Source organism: Elgaria multicarinata, chromosome 6 (assembly GCF_023053635.1).
Source record: "Elgaria multicarinata webbii isolate HBS135686 ecotype San Diego chromosome 6, rElgMul1.1.pri, whole genome shotgun sequence".
NCBI classification, from domain to species: Eukaryota; Metazoa; Chordata; class Lepidosauria; order Squamata; family Anguidae; genus Elgaria; species Elgaria multicarinata.
The window spans coordinates 119,953,971-119,974,533 of NC_086176.1; the positions used below are offsets into that span (position 1 = coordinate 119,953,971).

At 48.6% G+C, this 20,563-nt stretch overlaps 1 protein-coding gene across 2 annotated transcripts in view; it reads left to right on the forward strand.

Annotated features, from left to right (window-relative positions):
* Window positions 1–20,563, forward strand: part of CNTFR (ciliary neurotrophic factor receptor) — a 466,204-nt gene that overhangs the window by 185,618 nt on the left and 260,023 nt on the right. The window contains exon 1 of one of the 2 annotated variants that reach the window (XM_063128378.1): window positions 14,371–14,460. The exons of the other annotated variant lie outside the window; for it this stretch is intronic. The gene's annotated coding sequence lies outside the window, so the exon portion shown is untranslated. Of the gene's footprint in view, window positions 1–14,370; window positions 14,461–20,563 lie in introns of those variants that run through there. 2 annotated transcript variants of the gene reach the window in all.

Consider the following 20,563-nt stretch of genomic DNA (forward strand, 5'->3'; position numbering starts at 1 on the left):
CTATGTCAGTTCACAAACCATGGTTTGTGAGGGACTGTCAAACCAGGATATCAAGACATGCTTTGAAGCTGGTTTGTAAGCACACGTTTCGCTGCGATATGCCTTTACATTTTCCCAAACCATTGATGAGCCACATTTATGCTGGTTGCTTTTTCTTACAAAATTGTTGCACTGTAGAAATAAGAGTGACCCTATGAAGCTGAGTTCTTAGCAGATGGGAAATGAAAGCAGACAGACTATGGTTTATCTGTTGTGTGCCTAGAAGTTCAAGCTGTAGTATGTGGGCTCTTAACTATGGTTAGCACAAACCATGGTTTGGTGTGATGTCAGTATTGAGCCATTGTGTTGTCGTATTGCTCCATGTACATTGCTCCATGTACATGGTACAGCACCATGTACATTGATGGTGCTATATAAATCATCATCATCATCATCATCATCATCATCATCATCATCATCCATGTGGCAAAACCGAAAATCCAGTAGTCTAGGCATGGAATCGTAGAGTTGGAAGGGACCTACAAGGCCATCGAGTCCAACCCCCAGCTCAATGCAGTTATCTACCCTAAAGCATCCCTGACAGATGGTGGTCCAGCTGCCTCTTGAAGGCCTCTAGGGTGGGAGAGCTCACAACCTTGATATCATTCTGAATGTCCCCTCTCAGTCCATCTCAAGATACCTCTGAATTCAGAGAATTAGATTCTCCACTTGACTGAAAGTTGGGCTCAGTTCAGCAGTTCGTTGCGACTTTCTTTGCATGGGCTGAGACACATATGGCTGAGAGGCTTCTCCCTTGTGGCTTGTGGGAGCTTCAGCTACGTAAAGTTCAGTCAGCTGCTGGGAGCATGGCCTTCTCTGCAGTTGCCCCAAGGAGGCTTGGCATGGCCCCTTGTCATTGGCAAAGATGCAGAAACTTTCTCTTTTTTTGCAATCCATTTCATTATTGGATTATTTTTCAAATCATAGAATCATAGAATCATCGAATAGCAGAGTTGGAAGGGGCCTACAAGGCCATCGAGTCCAACCCCTTGCTCAAGGCAGGAATCCACCCTAAAACATCCCTGACAGATGCTTGTCCAGCTGCCTCTTGAAGGCCTCTCGTGTGGGAGATCTTTGCCTTCCAGTAATATTGAAGGTAAGGTGGCCCACTTATACAATGCCAAAATCGAGTAAACACATCACCCCTAAAAAAGAAGGGCAGGAGAAGACAAAGATTTGCATAAATGTTTGCATACACTAAATGTAGATGTAAATTTAGAAACAATAAATATGCTTCCAATAGAAATGTAATACGTCTCACCATAGTGGAGAAAACTGTAGACAACTGCGCTGTCCGCTGTCCAGGTGCTAAGAACAGTTGATGGACAATTTTGAAGCTTCAGCTTTCCACGAAGTGAAGATTCCATTCCGGTGTGATTCGGAATATGGGAGGTGGGTGGATTTCCCCAAGGCCATCCTGGAATCTCTGCTGTGGGACGGAAAGAAGGTGGACTAGATGGCCTCTGGTATCTTTCCAGCCCAGTTGCTGCTATTTCCAGATATCACCCTTCCCAGGCCCTTCTTTTCCCCCAGGTGCTTTCATGTTGATTGGACGCTCCACTCCCACCGTCTGCATGCAATGTTTGGCCCAACATTTTTCTCCCAGTTCCCCGAAAAGCCGTCGGGATGGGCCAAAAGTCACATAATTTATTGCCGTCGGAGGCTTTGGGGTTGTTTAGGGCAGAATAATTACAGCCTCCCCGGCTGAGAACCAACACACAGCAAATTAGCAGTTTGGTGTTAACAGCCAAGTTGTTCACGGCGGCAAGAGATTTCTTCAGCCGGGCCGGGTAATGGCATGTTTAAGTTTGATTGCTGTGGGGGAGTCAAGATTCCCCTGAAAGACATTGCTTATTTGCTTTATATTAGTGTTTCTTAACCTGAATAATTCCTCCAGGAGGGGCAGAGGAAATCTCCTAACAGATATGAAATGTGAATAAGATGAAAAGGGCAATTGGAGGAGAGAAAGGGAGTGAGACTGAGAAATTTGCTGAGAATGTACCTTGCAAAGCTGGAAGAATGAGTGCCTGAGCTTTTTCTTGCACACGCACACACACACACACACACACACACACACACACACACACACACACACTTCCTTATCATAGAATCATAGAATAGTAAAGTTGGAAGGGGCCTACAAGGCCATCGAGTCCAACCCCCTGCTCAGTGCAGGAATCCACCCTAAAGCATCCCTGACAGATGCTTGTCCAGCTGCCTCTTGAAGGCCTCTAGTGTGGGAGAGCCCACAACCTCCCTAGGTAACTGATTCCTATATATCCTATATGTACAATTACATTTATGTATAGCCTTCCCCATTTTACTTTGCTCAGGGCAGATACATTTGTCCTCCACTCATCTACTCTGACACCAGCCCTTACTTGCTTCCATTTTACAGCGTGGGAAACTGAGACTGTGTGACGTACCCAAGGCCTCCCAGGGACAAGCTGGGATTTGTCCTGAAGCCTGACCTATAGCTTCATCCCACCTACCTGTTTCCTTCGGATTATCCCCGTAGTGCTAAGCTTTCGCCGTTGTTGTTGTTTTTGCTACCGGGAGGCAGCGAACCTTTGCATACCAGGAAGTGAGTTGAAGGGGGGAAATGTAAAAAATCATAAAAAATCAATGGATGACCCAATTCAATTCAAATTTGGTATGCTTAAAGCTCTCCCTAATATCTATTAATGCGCCAATTTTGGTGTGATTAGAGCTAGCAGTGGCCAATAAATAGGCACCCTAAAGTGTGCTCCTCTTACACCCCTTTCAGCTCTCTGGAAAGAAATTTCGCCCACCTCCATGTGGGGCGGCTGGTGGTTGTAGGGGTGCAAGCGCCAGGCTGCTGCGGACCCTCTGCAGTTTTATCTGGCGGAAAATGTGACAGGCTCACACCTGACTCTGTATATAATCGATGTGAGAAGGTTCTCGTGGTGAAGAAGAGTGGGCTCAGCAGGCCCAGAGCTTGCAAGGGGCCTCCTGCTGCGAGGAGAAGGATAAAATAGCAGGATTTACAAGTGGAAGCTGGCAGCATGTGCCGAACGGGTTCCTCTAATAAACTTATGCTGAACGTCGCCCTCCTTGGGTGTCCACTGCCCATCCCACCGCATTTATTTATTTAAAAATACTTTTATACGGCCATTCAAGGCAAAGCCTCCTCAAGGCAGGTTGCAAGAATGACACAATATAAAATACAATTAACTAAAAACAGCAGCATAAAACATTTAAAATAGCAGCAACAGTTTTACAAAATCTGCTTTATAGAACAAAGATCTGCAGCAATGGCTACTAGCCCTGAGGGTTGTGTGCTACCTCCAGTATTCGAGGCAGGAAGCCTGTGTGCACCAGTTGCTGGGGAACATGGGTGGGAGGGTGCTGTGGCACCATGTCCTGCCTTGTTCATCCCTGGCTGATGGCTGGTTGGCCCCTGTGTGAACAGAGCGCTGGACTAGATGGACCCTTGGTCTGATCCAGCATCAGGACTCTTCTTATGTTCTTATCAATTCATTTTAAAAGCAGACATCCATCTTTTTAAGGCCTATTTAAACATAGTCATCTTGTGCTAGGGTATTCCATAAGGAAGGGGCCAACACAAGAAAGGCTCATTGGCCCAAAATATCTTCATTTTATTTACATACATTTACATAGATTTTATCTTCATTTTATGTGCGTGTTCAGAGGAGGGCAACCACGATGATCAGGGGTCTGGAAACAAAACCCTATGAAGAGAGACTGAAAGAACTGGGCATGTTTAGCCTGGAGAAGAGAAGATTGAGGGGAGACATGAGAGCACTCTTCAAAGACTTGAAAGGTTGTCACACAGAGGAGGGCCAGGATCTCTTCTCGATCCTCCCAGAGTGCAGGACACGGAATAACGGGCTCAAGTTAAAGGAAGCCAGATTCCGGCTGGACATCAGGAAAAACTTCCTGACTGTTAGAGCAGTACGACAATGGAACCAGTTACCTAGGGAGGTTGTGGGCTCTCCCACACTAGAGGCCTTCAAGAGGCAGCTGGACAAGCATCTGTCAGGGATGCTTTAGGGTGGATTCCTGCATTGAGCAGGGGTTGGACCCGATGGCCTTGTAGGCCCCTTCCAACTCTGCTATTCTATGATTCTATGATTCCATGATTTGTATGCTGGGCTGCCCCAAAACAAAGACCTGGAACAATGGAACAAAACTCACAAAACCCCAAAAATTAAACACCGAGATTTTTAAACTGAAAGACATGCAGACTACAAAGGCCTGGGTTATTTGAAAGATCACACTGGCAGCCATGTGAGCAGAGCCCCTGTGGCAAATCTTCAGGCCCTCCAAATTCATACAGGCACGGGCACTCCTTCAAAGAACCTGGTCCCAAGCCATTTCCTTCTGCAGCCCGCATTTCCTGGGCTTCCTCTAAGAGAGGCGTCCAGCTCTCTCGCGCCTCGTCCAGCCCCCGTCTCTTGGCCCTGGCGATCGACCACCAGACTCCTTGCAAGTTCATTAGAGCTCTGTTATCATTTGCTCATTAATTTGTTTTTGCATTTTGCCATTGTGCGGCGAAGGGGAGATCGATAAAGCAGCGGAGCGTCAAAGTTATTAATTCACAAACAAACAGCGCCGGGGCGGATGGGAAGCGCGGAGGCATGTCGGTGTTCTATGCCGGCGTTATTACAGGTGGCCTTCAAGGCGGGTTTCATTTAGCTGATCAAGGCCGCCAGACGCAGCTTCAGCTTTGGCTGGACGAAGAAGCGCTGGAAAGGAGGAATGAGGGCGGGTGGGCGGGCCTGGGTGCTCAGGGAAGCCGGAGTGTTGGGCATCAGATCCAGGAACACACAAACAGAAACCCTGATCCGCACCCCCTGCAGATGCCTCACCATTTCCCCTGTCTGCTGCCACCTCCCCCCCCCCAGCCCCCAAAAGGCCTCCCAGGGCCACCTGCAGTGTTCTGCTCCTGACCTCTAAGATGATCCAGACGGAATACCCAAGGGCCGTTCGCAAAGCAGCACCATATTCAGGTGTCCTAAAAATGGGGGGAGGGAGGGCAGCGAGGATACCGAAACTGCCTGGGATTATCTCCATGCTTGCAAATGCTCCACCCCAATAACCTCCCCTGACAAACCGCTTCTATGTCCGAATGGCCATAGATACATTGGAATGGGAGCAGCCCCGCAGGAGACAGCAAGAGCCCCGGGACTTCCCACGAGTGCACTGGAAGAGTAGCTACAACTAACCCTGCCGCTAGTAATGCCACCTCCTTCGGCATGGCCATACTATTTTGATGTCCTCCTGATGGGCCGTAGGGATGTGTTGGACTAATACAAGCCGCCCCGCAGGAGACAGCAGGAGCCCCAAAGGCTCTCCTGGGTGAATGATGGAATACTCCTAAACATTCCCAAGAGGCCCAATGGGATGCATGCCTCACAGGAATCATGGTCCCTCCTTCCTTACGGACATAGTATTCAGGTGACATGGGGATAGGAATATCTATGCGGGAACGGTGCTAGGACTCCTGCTCTAACCTGAGTGTGTCATAGCCTTGCCCAGAAACTTCAGCTGGTGCAAAACAGGGCAGCCCGTTTACTAACAGAGACTGGCCGGCGAGATCACATTACGCCAGTCCTTTTACAACTTCATTGGCTGCCAGTCCAGGTCCAGGCCCAATTCAAAGTGCTGGTATTGACATTTAAAGCCCTAAACGGTTTGGGGCCAGGTTATCTGAAGGAACGCCTCCTCCCATATGTACCTGCCCGGACCTTAAGATCATCTACAGGGGCCCTTCTCCATGAGCCCCTGCCGAAGGAAGTGAGGCAGGTGGCTACTAGGAGGAGGGCTTTCTCCGCTGTGGCACCCCGGTTGTGGAACGAGCTCCCCAGAGAGGTCCGCCTGGCGCCTACACTGTACTGCTTTCGTCGCCAGCTGAAGACCTTTTTATTCTCTCAGTATTTTAACACTTAATTTTAACTTAAATTTAAATTTTACTGTTCTAACTCTGTATTTTAATCTTATATCAATTTTTGCTGCCTGGTTTTATCCTGGTTGTGCTTTTTATACTGTATTTTGTATTTGTGTTTTTAAACTGTCAGTTGTCTTATTATGGTTTTAATTTTTGTGAACTGCCCAGAGAACTTTGGCTATTGGGCAGTATAAAAATATAATACATAAATAAATAAATAAAATCGTAGAAGAGCAGAGTTGGAAGGGGCCTACAAGGCCATCGAGTCCAACCCCCTGCTCAGTGCAGGAATCCACCTTAAAGCATCCCTTGCAGGGGGCTGTCTGGTGGAGGGGGTGGGTGCCTGGACCACGGGCGTACAAATCTCAGGCCCGTCTCTGGCGCTATTTGTAATTACTCGGTAGCAAGGGACATTTCCTCTTCCGTTGCTCACAGGACCTCTGCCCTTGATTAGCCCATCTCTGGAGCAGGGCTTGACTCATATGAAACCTTCCAGACACAATATCCACATACTCCTTTTCCAATTTTGTTTCAGAATCAGAGTCTTTATCGTAATCTAGCCTTCTTCGATGTGGCAGCAGTCTGAGCCGTTGAAAGCCACGTTTTTAAATTGACTGGATGCTCTTAGCAAGCTTCCACGTCAATTTTCTGGTTTGGAAAGAGAGTCTGAGATGCTAAGACTAAAATCCTGATGAAGTTTGCAGACCTCCCCCACACACCCCCAAATTGGGCACTCTTGCTGCTGCTGTGTTGGTATGTGCAGTGGAAACAAAGAGACCCCCTCGAGTGCCTTTCCCATCTCCTCTTGTTGTTCAGCTGAGGAGAAATCAACAGAAAGGGAGAAAAACGTCTTCTTCACCGTCATCTTCTGCCTCTTTCTTTGCTCATTTGACCCTAGCACACAATTCAGCTTCAACATCTTGTAACCGTGGGCAGTGGAGAAGCGAACTGTCTCCTGGAACAGCACCATTAACAGGCTTGACTGCACTGTTAAATTTTGGACCGTCTGTCAGCCGCCTCCTCTTCACGCAGTGCTGTTTCCAGAACACAAGTTGACTTAGTCTATGAAACATAGACCCAGCAAGGCCAAGGCCTGTATTTGCAAACTCAGCAGCAGCCTGATGTCCAGCTTTGCAACTTATGCAACGTTGTTGGTATTTTGCCACATCCCAAGTTTGCAATGTACCGTGTGATGCGCTTCTCATCCAGTTCCGAAGAAATGCAGGGCAGACATGGCTTCCTTTTTTTTTTTTTTTTGCCTTGGGGGGGTGTAACTCTCCCTGTTTCCATAAGACGATCTGCTGGAAGGTACACGGTGCAAAGTGAGCAGTAATTAAATTTGAGATGGTCTTGGCAATAAACTAGAGAGCTATGCACAATGCTGCAAAGTGAAATTAAGCAAGGGAGACTGTGAAGAATTTTTCTTTCGTGTGTGTAAAAAGCAAGTTTAAGGTGGAGGGGAATTGGCCAGCTCAGAGAGCGCCTCCAGGTTTCAACAGGATACAGCATAACAAACTGAAAAAGAGCCAGTAACGTGAAGCTGCAGCACACAAGGCCAATTCCGTTTTAGGGCGCAAGCCAGCAGGACGTTCTGTTGCTCTTCTGTAGCTCCCTTTCATTTCAGTTTGGGTTTGGTGCAGGGCGACTACCTGGACCTTTATTCCATTGGGTCTTATCAACAGAAACATCGTTTTCAAAAATTGGGAGGTAAATTCACCTTTTTTTTTTAGCACTGGTAGGAACTAATTTGGCACCCTTGTCTTCAGTTCTAGGCATCATAGTTCAGTGTTGAGAAGTTGGGAAGGGTTCAAAGTCAACCCCTTGCAGAGCTGAATGGCAGCAAACTCTTCTTTCGTTCTCTTTGTAGACCACCGTTCCCCCCAAAAAATGATCAGCTCATGAATGACATAATATTGCGGGTCAGAGGTGGGGCTGAGGCTGGTTTGGATTCCCAAGCGAGGCTGCCCACATCCTTCTCGTTGCAGCAAAGGTCAGCCTACTTAAATTGTCCTCTCAGAGCAAATCAAGCCCACCATTGCCTTCAGAAGCCTCATGCTCCACTGACTGGCTTGCTGACTGCTTGCTCTTTTCAGTGTTCAAGGGTGCGCAGCCCAGAGCCAGCACCAGTGAGCAACAGCAACTCCCTGACGGACTCATGTTTGCATCCATAGCTTATCACGGTCGGTGGAAACAAGAGGGGTGTTTTGCTGGAGAGTGGGATCCATTCAGCAGATTGTGGCTGGGGAGGGCGTGGGGGAAATGGCTTGATCGTTGTGTGGAGATACCCATGCATGAGCGTGGAAAGAGCCCTTGATTGCCAGCGGAAAGGCTGCCCGGTTGCCCCCAGCAGCCTGCCAGGTGGGTGTGGAGTTGCTCTCCTGAGCGGCCCTCTTCATCCCTGGAGCCCAGAGCCCAGGCTGGGCTTACTGTGAGCAGCCGAGAAGGGGTTGATGCTCTCAAGGAGGCAATTCAGTCCAATAGAAGAATCATAGAATCATAGAATAGCAGAGTTGGAAGGGGCCTCCAAGGCCATCGAGTCCAACCCCCTGCTCAATGCAGGAATCCACCCTAAAGCATCCCTGACAGATGGTTGTCCAGCTGCCTCTTGAATGCCTCTAGTGTGGGAGAGCCCACAACCTCACCAGGCAACTGATTCCATTGTCGTACTGCTCTAACAGTCAGGAAGTTTTTCCTGATGTCCAGCTGGAATCTGGCTTCCTGTAACTTGAGCCCGCTATTCCGTGTCCTGCACTCTCGGAGGATTGAGAAGAGATCCTGGCCCTCCTCTGTGTGACAACCTTCCCAAAGTTTTTCCTGCACCAATGGTTTTCTTCCTATCCCATCTAAAACCCATTTCTTCAACAATACTGGTACAATAATCTTGTAAACGTAAAAGCATTATTCCCGGTATGATGTTCCTTTTAATGTTACCCATCCAAGAGATTCCCATAGGACTCCCATGGAGGATCATTTTAAATGTCAGTTTGTGCTCTGGGTTCTGACCTGTACTTGTGTTAACTCCTGTTACTACCGTGGCTCTACTCATGCAAGGAAGGGTGGGTGAGTCCCACGGTGTTAAGCGTGGCTGCTTCCGTGGCCTGCCACATTTTCTGCCTGCTCACCTTCATCTCATACTAGACCTTATAGAATCATTGGGCCGTTTCAGCAATGCAGTGTCTTGGGTGGTTCTTCTTTTTTTTTTTTACTTTTAGTGACTGGTTTCATCTCATGACGATTGTAAGCCTATGCGGCAGAGTCTTGCTATTTACTGTTTTACTCTGTACAGCACCATGTACATTGATGGTGCTATATAAATAAATAATAATAATAATAATTGTTTGAAAGTCTGTACGCCGCCTTGAGTTATCTGTACCCTGCCCTGAGATCCTAGTGATATAGGGCAGGGTATATTTTTTTTTAAATAAATAATATAGGGTGACTATATGAAAAGGAGGACAGGGCTCCTGTATCTTTAACAGTTGCAAAGAAAAGTGGATTTCAGCAGGTGTCATTTGCATATATGGAGAACCTGGTGAAATTCCCTCTTCATCACTGCAGTTAAAGCTGCAGGAGCTGTACAAGAGTGACCAGATTTAAAAGAGGGCAGGGCACCTGCAGCCTTAACTGTTGTGAAGAAGAGGAAATTTCACCAGGTTCTTCATATATACAAGTGACACCTGCTGAAATTCCCTTTTCAATACAACCGTTAAAGATACAGGAGCCCTGTCCTCCTTTTCATATGGTCACCCTAAATAATAAATAAATAAGTCATCTGCGCCCTACCCAGTCCATGGCCTAATCCACACCAAGCAGGATATAGCTGTATGTACGCTGTCTCCGGTATATGTGTCCATGGGCCCCAACAGTTGTCAGTGGACTTCAGTATCGCTATAAAGCAGTCGTGTGGCTCCTGCCTTTTACATAACGCTTTCATAGTGCAATATCCTGCTTGGTGTAGAGGAGGCCCATGTTTGCCTTGCATAGCAGGTCTTGAACTCTCTAAAGACCTAGCAAAACCTTCCCCAACTTGTCACTCTGCAGATGTGTTAGACAGCAGTTCCCATACTTATGGGGGTTGCTGTCCAAAACATTTGGAGGGCACCAGGAAAGCTGGCCTAGCCTTTGTTGGCTGCAGCCAGCATCTTGAATCGTGCTGCGAAGACGATGGGCGAGTTGTCCTGACCGTGGGTCATGCCACGCATTGTGCAAGTAGCACCCGCCCTGAAATAATTTTGTAGACAGAGAAATGCATAGCAACCCAATCACCACTCTGTCATTGGCTTCCTCTAGGAGGAAAGTGTTTGATTTGTAAATGACACTTCAAACAAAGCAACCCAACTCTCCTTCTTGGCCTGGATTTTTGCTGAGCTGAGCTGTCTTTGGATGGGATGAAACAGGAGTTCCTTGCCCAGCTGAAGTCTTGTCGTTGTTTTTTGCTCTGGAGCAAAACCCGTTCTCCTCACCAGAAGAGTTTTATTGAACACGCAGCAATTTCCGAAGCAAGATGTCAAACTCCTGGACTGGGTAAGGCATTAGAAAGCAAGGAATGCTCTTCCACAAGCCCCTGGGAAGGTTTGACAGAACTTTTCCATCCTTTCTATTTCTAGGACTCTCTGAAACAGCCGATTCCCCCTGCCTAAGCCTCAGTTCTGCTCACAGACTCGCTCGGCTCTGACCTCTGGCTCCCCTCGACGAGCGCGTCTTGTCTTGTTAAATCCTCTGACTTTCCGCTACTTAAACTGAGAGTGGCCAAAGGAAAATGTCTAAACGGATTTTGGGGGAGAAAATGGCCTGGAAACGAGGCCATTTGCAGAGCAGGAGACAATTCCCTCGGGGGAAGGGAGAGGCACCTGTTTGCTCCAGGGATCGCGTGGTATTCCGGAGGAGAGCAATTCCAGGGGTCCTAGGCTGCATCCAGGACACCACAGGAAGCTGTGGCTCACCTCCTCGGCACCCAAAGTCAGAACTACGAGCACAGAGGAGGAGGAGGAGGAGGAGGAGGAGGAGGAGGAGGAGACTCAACCAGGAGGGCAACCAGGATGATCAGGGCTCTGGAAACAAAGCCCTATGAAGAGAGACTGAAAGAACTGGGCATGTTTAGCCTGGAGAAGAGAAGATGGAGGGGAGACATGAGAGCACTCTTCAAATACTTGAAAGGTTGTCACACAGAGGAGGGCCAGGATCTCTTCTCGATCCTCCCAGAGTGCAGGACACGGAATAATGGGCTCAAGTTACAGGAAGCCAGATTCTGGCTGAACATCAGGAAAAACTTCCTGACTGTTAAAGCAGTACGACAATGGAATCAGTTACCTAGGGAGGTTGTGGGCTCTCCCACAGTGGAGGCCTTCAAGAGGTAGCTGGACAGCCACCTGTCAGGGATGTGTTAGGGTGGATTCCTGCATTGAGCAGGAGGTTGGACTCGATGGCCTTGGAGGCCCCTTCCAACTCTGCTATCCTATGATTCTATGATTGGAGTTTTCCCCCTCCCCCTCCCCTTTTCTAGCCACCATGGAAAGCTTCTCTTATGTCACAACTGTGACCTCATAAGAGAAGTCAGAGAGGGAGGAAAGGGCTGTGCTGATGGGTGGGGAGGGCAGAGGAGTGTCGTCCTCCTCTGGGCTCACCTGTCCCCTCCCAAATCACTGAGGGCCGTCTGGCTGCATTTTGCATTGTAAACAGAGGAATGGGGTCAGAACGGCCTCCGCCCTCTCGCCCTGCCTGGCCCTTGCTCTCTTTCAGGAGCGCAAACCTCTCGGGTCGCGTCCTGAGTCACTTTCAGGCTAGTCCACCTACCTCAGCCTTTGGGATAAGGGTGCGGGGTGAAACGTCCCAGGAAGCCTCCCCTGAATGACCAGCCATGGTTTTATTTGCACTTTGTTTCGTTTTTAAAAAATGTACTTTTAATGTGTTTTTATTCTTCTTTTATTCTATTTGTTCACTACTCCGAAATTCTTGAATGGGGAGCAGTATATAAATATTGTAAATAAATAAGTAAGGGTGTGCAGCTGTCACATCACTAGGGCTATGTCGGCCTCCCCGTAATGTAGTTGCGCCTCCTCCCTCCAGTGAGGAAATCCTAGGCCTGGGCGGTTGGGCTCCGTGAGTCCTGCCCTCTTACATGGAACATGCCTGCCTCGTGGTGTTTTAGGTGCATGCTGCTTGCATTTTATAAATGGCTGTGAATGGCTCCTAGTCATGATGGTTATGTGCTACCTCCAGTTGTTTGCGTGTGTGAGTCCGAGGGTGCTGTGGCACTCGTGTCCTGCCTGTGAGTTGCCCGTGGAGGCAGCTGGTTGGCCACTGTGGGAACAGAATGCTGGAGTAGAGGAGCCTTTGGTCTGATTCAGCATCAGGGCTCTTCTGATGTTCTTCTGCATACCCGCAATTGACATCATGGCTAGTTTGCCTCTCAGACCCTTTCTACACCTAAGGATTATCCCAGGAAAATGGATCCATCATCCCTGCCTGCTCCCAGGATCCCATGTATGTCATTTGGATACATAGGGATGATCCCAGGACCATCCCGGGGGGAAAGGCAGGTGTAGAAACAGTCTCAGAGGCCAGGCTATCAAGCCATCTGGCTTTGGGCAAAATGAGATTGTTGTATGGAGGCAACCAGCGTGGCAGCTGGCATTTATTGGGAAGGAGTACGGGGGGGGGGGGGGTTGATGTCCACAAGGGAGTGTCCGGGAGGGGGGACCTTAAGGCTGGAGCTGGAATGAAGCCACGGAGTGGGTGATACTCCTTTTGCATTGAGCAGGGGGTGGACTCGATGGCCTTAAAGGCCCCTTCCAATGCTACTATTTTATGATTCTATGCTTTTCATTTGGAGGCTCCAAGGCTAGGGAATGTTGGTTGGAGGGAGCTGGTGAGAAGATCTAGAAGCCTCTTAGGAGTTAGAAATAAGGATGTCAATTTATTTATTTATTTATTTATTAAATTTATAATACCGCCCCATAGCTGAAGCTCTCTGGGCAGTTTACAAAAGTTAAAAACAGTGAATATTAAGAAGTATACAAAATTTAAGACCATGAAAAATATAAAAACTACAGTATAAAATAACAGTATCCATTTAAACAACAACAGTTCTGGGGTACATTAAAAAACAAACTTAGCATATGTTGTTAAATGCTGTTAAATGCCTGGGAGAAGAGAAAAGTGCCTGGGAGAAGAGAAAAGATAACAATGTTGGCGCCAGGCAAGCCTCATCGGGGAGATCATTCCACAGTTGGGGGGCCACCACTGAAAAGGCCCTCTCCCTTGTTGCCATCCTCCGAGCTTCCCTCGGAGTAGGCACTCGGAGGAGGACCTTCGATGTTGAGCGCAGTGTACAGGTAGGTTCATGTCAGGAGAGGCGTTCCATCAGGTATTGTGGGCCCAAGCCATGTAGGGCTTTATAGGTTAAAACCAGCACCTTGAATTGGGCTCAGAAACATATAGGTAGCCAATGCAAGCAGGCCAGAGTCAGTGTTATGTGTTCAAACCTTCTGGTTCCAGTTATCAATCTGGCCGCTGCATTTTGCACAAGCTGCAGCTTCTGAACCGCCTTCAAAGGCTGCCCCACATAGAGGGCACTGCAGTAATCTAATTTGGAATGTCAAGAAGTTCTGCCACTGCTGCTGCTTTTTCAAGCATACCCTAGACGTGCATTTATTCTTTGCCTTTCTATTTCTTTCACATCCTCTTATTCCGTGTACCTTAACCTCAGTAAACTCCTTTGAGAATGACATTTTGCAGACTTCAAGGGCGTTAAACTGAGAGCAGCTCATCCGCTCCTCTCAGTTGGACTCGATGGCCTTATAGGCCCCTTCCAACTCTGCTATTCTATGACTCTATGTTTCTCTGTGATTCTTCACTCTGGAAGTCAGTCGCATCCGGAGGTGGTATCCCTAACCCACCTCTTCTCATGGGCCGTGAAGGTCGCTGGGTTTGATTAGGAACTTTCCAGAAGACCGAGGCCTTTGCAGTAAGCCCTGATCTGGGAGCCCAGCCCCCCACCTCCCCCAGAACTTTTAGGACTTCTTCGCCTAGTACTTTGTCTTCTGCAATGAGGACGTTTAATTTATGAACTAGTTATCAACAGTTGGCAAACCGACCTTTGCTGCAGTACTCGTGTTCCGCGGAAGAACGGGGCCAGTCTCTTCTGTCAGCGCCACACTGTCACGGGCAGCAATGTCGTCTGCAGGGCTCTGCAGCTCGTGCCCTGGGCCAACCTCTTGCGAAATGGCCACTTGGCTGGGTTACTCTCCACTCTCCGTCAAGGACGTTCCTGAGCCAACATGACCTCCCCACTGACAAGGGTGCCGGTGTGGATTTATAAAGGCTGGCGTTCTATTTCAATCTGAATGTTTTTCCATCTGCCCTGGAAAAAGAGAGAGAGAGAGAGAGAGAGAGAGAGAGAGAGAGAGAGAGAGAGAGAGCTGAGTCGACTCTGACTAGGAGAAGCCACTGCATGCGCAATTACAACCTGACTGACAACGAACTTTCAGGTGAGATTAGCTTTGCTGCTACACAGAGAAGCAGACGTGTGTTTGCTAACTCATGTCCACCTCCCCATCTCTCAGGCGCATATATTTTGACACGCAGCACACAAACACACATTCATACACACCCACACACCTCGTCTCGCACAGACACATAGTCATGCACACAAATGCTTCGCACACAGTCCGTCCACCCAACACCAGTGCAAAAATTTGGCTTGAAAAAAGCCTCCCCTTGGACCTCTTGGCTATGTTGGCTGGGAACAATGGGGCCCACCCCACCCCATCTGCAGCCCAGCACATCTGCAGCCAAAAACACATGGGGGTCCACTCTAGCACATCTGCAGGGCACTAGGTTAGGGGAGATGGTTGCTGAGGAGAGCAGGGGCCCTTTCTCCGTGCGGGTGCATTCAAATACAGGGAGATGCTTTTGTTTGTTGGTTTTAGGCTCCTACTGAAATTCATATCCCGTCATTCTAGGCAAAATGCCCCATCAGGGCAGCTTTGCCTTATCAGAAACCAAACTATCAACCCTCCAACCATTCTGTGTTTCATGGAGCTATCGGTAGCACAGCTGGATTCCACCCAAAACGAGCAGGGAGCTTGGGGGTGGGGACCTTGGACCTTGAATACTCCTGGGTGTCACTGGGCTGGATGTCAGAACCACAGTCCCTATGATGCTGTGCAACTCTGAATGCACCATGGGATTCATTCAACGCCTCTGCAAAGGTTGCAGCGTTACATTTGTGAATTGTCCTCTTGCCAGGTGCTTCTGTAGGACTAGATCTATGACACTGGCCATAGAATCCTAGAATCCTAGAATAGCAGAGTTGGAAGGGACCTACAAGGCCATCGAGTCCAACCCCCTGCTCAGTGCAGGAATCCACCCTAAAGCAGCCCTGACAGATGGTTGTCCAGCTGCCTCTTGAAGGCCTCCAGTGTGGGAGAAGAGCCCACAACCTCCCTAGGTAACTGATTCCACCGTCACACTGCTCTAACAGTCAGGAAGTTTTTCCTGATGTCCAGCCGGAATCTGGCTTCCTTTTACTTGAGCCCGTTATTCCATGCCCTGCACTCTGGGAGGATCGAGAAGAGATCCTGGCCCTCCTCTGTGTGACAACCTTTCAAGTATGTGAAGAGTGCTCTCATGTCTCCCCTATCTTCTCCAGGCTAAACATGCCCAGTTCTTTCAGTCTCTCTTCATAGGGCTTTGTTTCCAGACCCCTGATCATCCCGGTTGCCATCCTCTGAACACAGCCAGATCTACCCTAAGCAGGATATTGCACTAGGAAAGCGGTATATAAGAGGCAGGAGCCACACGATGGCTTTATAGCGGTATTGAAGTGCACGGACGACTGTTGGGGCCCACGGACACATAGACGGCTTTCATGCTGCTATATCCTGCTGGTGTGGATCTGGCCAGTGAGAATTTCGGCATAGGCACATGAATTGAGGGCTTTGTAAAAAGTGCTCAGTCCAGGGACTCACTAACACGGGCAGCATGGCCGCCTTTCGTAGAGCAGCCGACCAGAGGGGAGGCAGCGGTCGTGTGGGGGGGGGGAGGCCTTTCCCTCTCATTTCCTTATCGGTTCAGATATGTGGATTGTGATTCTTTTTCATGAAACCAGATAGGGAGAGTCAACTTTCATGCAAAAGGAGCAGGAAATTGGGGTAGGAAGAGAGCGAGCAACTCTTCACCCCTTTAAATCAGCCTCGTAAAGTTCCTAGCTTGCAAAATTTTACTACCCTGTTAAGAGGATTGTGGCCTCCACTCCCTTGGTGGCAGTGGAGGAAGGGAAGTGCCTCCTATTAGTAAACTTGGTGGTAATGCCTTCCACCAAGTGGGCTGGCAGGGGTGGACTGCAGCGGTCCATCCCTCATCCACCAGCCAGCGCACTCGCCTGTGGGGAATTCCTGGTCGCCTGTGGCCACCAGGCGGGTTGTACTATGCAAGGCAGCCTTTAAACGAGGAGAGGGGCAGCTGGTACGTGTAAGGTCATTGCTGCCTCAGAGAGAGAGAGAGAGAGAGGCAGAAGGGAGCTAAAGTTGTCCTTCCCCTTTATGAGCTAAACCCCCCTTAATGTCAAGGCTTTGGGAGGACGATTCCAGACTGGTCATCTGGCAATGCCAGGGTAGGGAGAGGAGGCCCCGATAAAAGCATCGCGCTTGCCACCTGTCTTGAGGGCCGGCACCTTGGCCAGCCTTACTTGAACCTGCTGCGGCTTCCATTAAGGCCTTCTTGCAGCTATCGAGTGAGGTAACGGGGGCTGTTCCCCCGCCTCATGTGGATATCAGCGGCAGATTGTGTGAAAATATGCCAGGCGCTCTGAGACAACTCAATTTGCTTCAGGACTTGAAACTTGAGAGATTTCACATTCCGTAACCCCGGCTCTGCCGCTGAAGCAAAACAGGTTTCTTGTGAAACTCACAGCCTCGAATGTGGCGCAAGCTCTCCAGAAGACGGGGGGGGGGGTCGTCCAGGGCTGGGGGGCTGATCTGTGATTTATTCCCTCTCTGGGAAGCGAAAACCCTCACAGGAAGCCCTGCCTGTTTTCCACGATGGTGACATTTTGCCCCTTCCACCTTCTCTTCGCTCGCTCAACACATTCCCTTCCAGTCTGCTTCTCTGCATCGGCCTAGAACAATGCTGAATATTATTACACTTCGGCCCCAGAAGCAGGCCGGTGAGGCTCACATCTGCTTGCAATCTGGACGCAGGGAAGAGGCGCCGTGCCTCAGTTGCTTGTTCAAAGACAGCCCCGGCTTGCTAACTCGGAGGCGGTGGCCGGGCTCCTTGTGGGCAGAACACAAGGTGGGCCGTGCGCAGGTGGGGAATAATAATAATAATAATAATAATAATAATAATAATAATAATAATAATTTATTTCTTAGCTGCCTCTCCCTCTGGATCGAGGTGGGGAACAGCATTAACTACAATATAATGCATAAAACTGATTGAAAGAGCATATAAAACCAATACATTATTAAAATAATCACAATATCTTAAAATTATTAGGTTTAAAATTCATCCAGGTAGGCCTGCTGGAAGAGACTAGTCTTTATGTGGGGCAGAGTGGAGGGGAGACCCCTTTGCAAAGGCCTACACTTCCAACGTCACCATCATGAAAAGAAACTGCAGAAGTGTGTGTGTGTGTGTGTGCGCGCAAGTCCGTGAATTTAAGGCTCCGTGCAGACTTGTGAGTAAGCCCCATTGCACTCAGGTGTGGGCCAGAGGATTGACTTCCAGGTAAAGGTGTACAGGGCTGTGCAGTTAATAATACACAGCGGCCTATATCTGAATTGCCTTTGTTTCTTTTTGGAAACCGAAGTGTAGCGATGGCTAATCAAAGCTTTCGTGGACTGAGGATGGTTGGGCCGCCTCCCTTTTGCAGTGCTCTGACGGCCTTACCGGGTTTGCCCCGACCTCATGGCACTGAACTCTGGACGTGCAAAATGCACTGCAGCCCTTGGAGCGTGTGTGAAAGGGACCCAGTCAGGTTCTCGTGAGGAAGCCAACTCGGGTTTCAAGCCTTGGAGCTCCCATCCTAAGAAGGGAGGCCTGCTGGAGTTTGTAGGATTTGGGAGATTGGTGGTTGTGGGAAGAGGCTGCGTGAGTGGAAGGAGACTTGGCTGCATCAAAGAAAGGATATTGGAGACCTGGGGAAATGGGCATAAAACACGCAGTCAAAACCATCTGGGCTGGAGCAAACAGCCCTGCAAGGAAGGAAAGGTGCCAGTGGGTGGGACTATGGTGTTAAGAAGAAGAAGGAAAGGCAAATAAGGGGAGGGGCAGGATAGAGGTGTACAGAATCACACCTGGTGTGGAGAATGTGAAGAGGGAGACATTTTTCTCCCTCCCTCAAAATACTAGAACTAGGGTGACCCTATGAAAAGGAGGACAGGGCTCCTGTATCTTTAACAGTTGCATAGAAATTTCAGCAGGTGTCATTTGTATATATTTATTTTACTTTATTTTATTTTATTTATTACATTTTTATACCGCCCAATAGCCGAAGCTCTCTGGGCGGTTCACAGAAATTAAAACCATAATAAACTACCAACGGGTTAAAAACACAAATACAAAATACAGTATCAAAAGCACAACCAGGATAAAACCACGCAGCAAAATTGATATAAGATTAAAATACAGAGTTAGAACAGTAAAATTTAAATTTATGTTAAAATTAAGTGTTAAAATACTGAGAGAATAAAAAGGTCTTCAACTGGCGACAAAAAGAGTACAGTGTAGGCGCCAGGCGGACCTCTCTGGGGAGCTCATTCCACAGCTGGGGTGCCACAGCGGAGAAAGCCCTCCTCCTAGTAGCCACCTGCCTCACTTCCTTCAGCAAGGGCTCACAGAGAACCTGGTGAAATTTCCTCTTCATCACAACAGTTAAAGCTGTAGTTGCCCTGCCCTATTTTAAAGCTGGTCACTCCAGTATAGCTCCTGCAGCTTTAACTGGTGATGAAGAGGAAATTTCAGCAGGTTCTCCATATATACAAAGGACACCTGCTGAAATCCCCTTTTCTATGCAACTGTTAAAGATACAGGAGCCCTGTCCTCCTTTTCATAGGGTCACCCTGCTAGAACCCAATGGGGTCATCCCATGAAGCTGATTGATGGGAGATCCAGGACAAATAAGAGGAAGGACTTCTTCACACAACACAGAGTAAAACCATGGAATTCACTACCACAAGATGCAGTGATGGCCACCCATTTGGATGGCTTTAAAAGGGGGTTGGATAAGTTCTTGGAGGAGAAGGCTATGTCAATGGCTACTAGTCCTGATGGCTATGTATTCCCTCCAGTATGAGAGGCAGTAAGCCTATGTACACCAGTTGCGGTGGAACATGGGTGGAAGGCTGCTGTTGCACCTGTGTCCTGCTTGTAGGTTTCCCATTGGCCTTTGGCTACCATGGGAGGCAGGATTCGTACCGAGGTAGAGCTTTGGTCTGATCTGGCACAGTTCTTCTTATGTTTTTTCTTGTGGGTGGGGAGGCAGGTGTGAGCCAGTTCAAAATAGCAAACGTCTAAATGCAGGTACTCTGAAATCTTTGAACTAATGTGTCACCATGGACACTAGTCGTCCTGCTCCTTTCTCGCTTTTTTGCCCCACAGAGGGGCTCATGAACAATGCAAATGTGACTTCTGCATAATGAGTTCCTTACACTTCTGTATTCTTATATAAAATTACATGGCTGTTGTAATGATAAATGAAGTTTCAATCAAATCAAGGCCAAATGTTTATCCCAGGCCTTCTGCACTCAGAAGGCTGGAAGGGAGGGGGAGCACAATTACTTTGTGGTGAGAAAATGGGCAGAGTGCTGCTTGCATAGTTTTCCTTATTTCTCCATCAGTAAATAGGCTGGGGGGAATAAGAATAGGCCTGGAGCACCCCAAAGGGTACCACAGCCCCCCCCCCCACAGAGTCTCCCCTAGTGCAGAAACTCTGGGCTGCTGTTCCTATTTCACCCAGGTGCACAGGTGAAGGATGGAACACAGCACCTCACACAGGAGATGTCACCAGAAGCCCGTGCAAAGCTCCGTTACCTGGCACTGAGCAGCCCGGTGCCTTCATGGTGCAGAAGTAGCCGCCCCCCATGATTTCTGTAAAAGTCCATTCATCTCCCCTTAGTCTCCCCCTCCCCCATGCCCCAAAACTAAATGTGTATTCTTGGCTCAGCAATACGACAAACGAGAAGGATCTTGGAATTGTTGTAGATCACAAGCTGAATGTGAGCCAACAGTGCGATATGGCTGCAAGAAAGGCCAATGCTATTTTGGGCTGCATTAATAGAAGTATAGCTTCCAAATCACGTGAGGTACTGGTTCCTCTCTATTCGGCCCTGGTTAGGCCTCATCTAGAGTATTGCGTCCAGTTCTGGGCTCCACAATTCAAGAAGGACGCAGACAAGCTGGAGCGTGTTCAGAGGAGGGCAACCAGGATGATCAGGGGTCTGGAAACAAAGCCCTATGAAGAGAGACTGAAAGAACTGGGCATGTTTAGCCTGGAGAAGAGAAGATTGAGGGGAGACATGATAGCACTCTTCAAATACTTAAAAGGTTGTCACACAGAGGAGGGCCAGGGTCTCTTCTCGATCCTCCCAG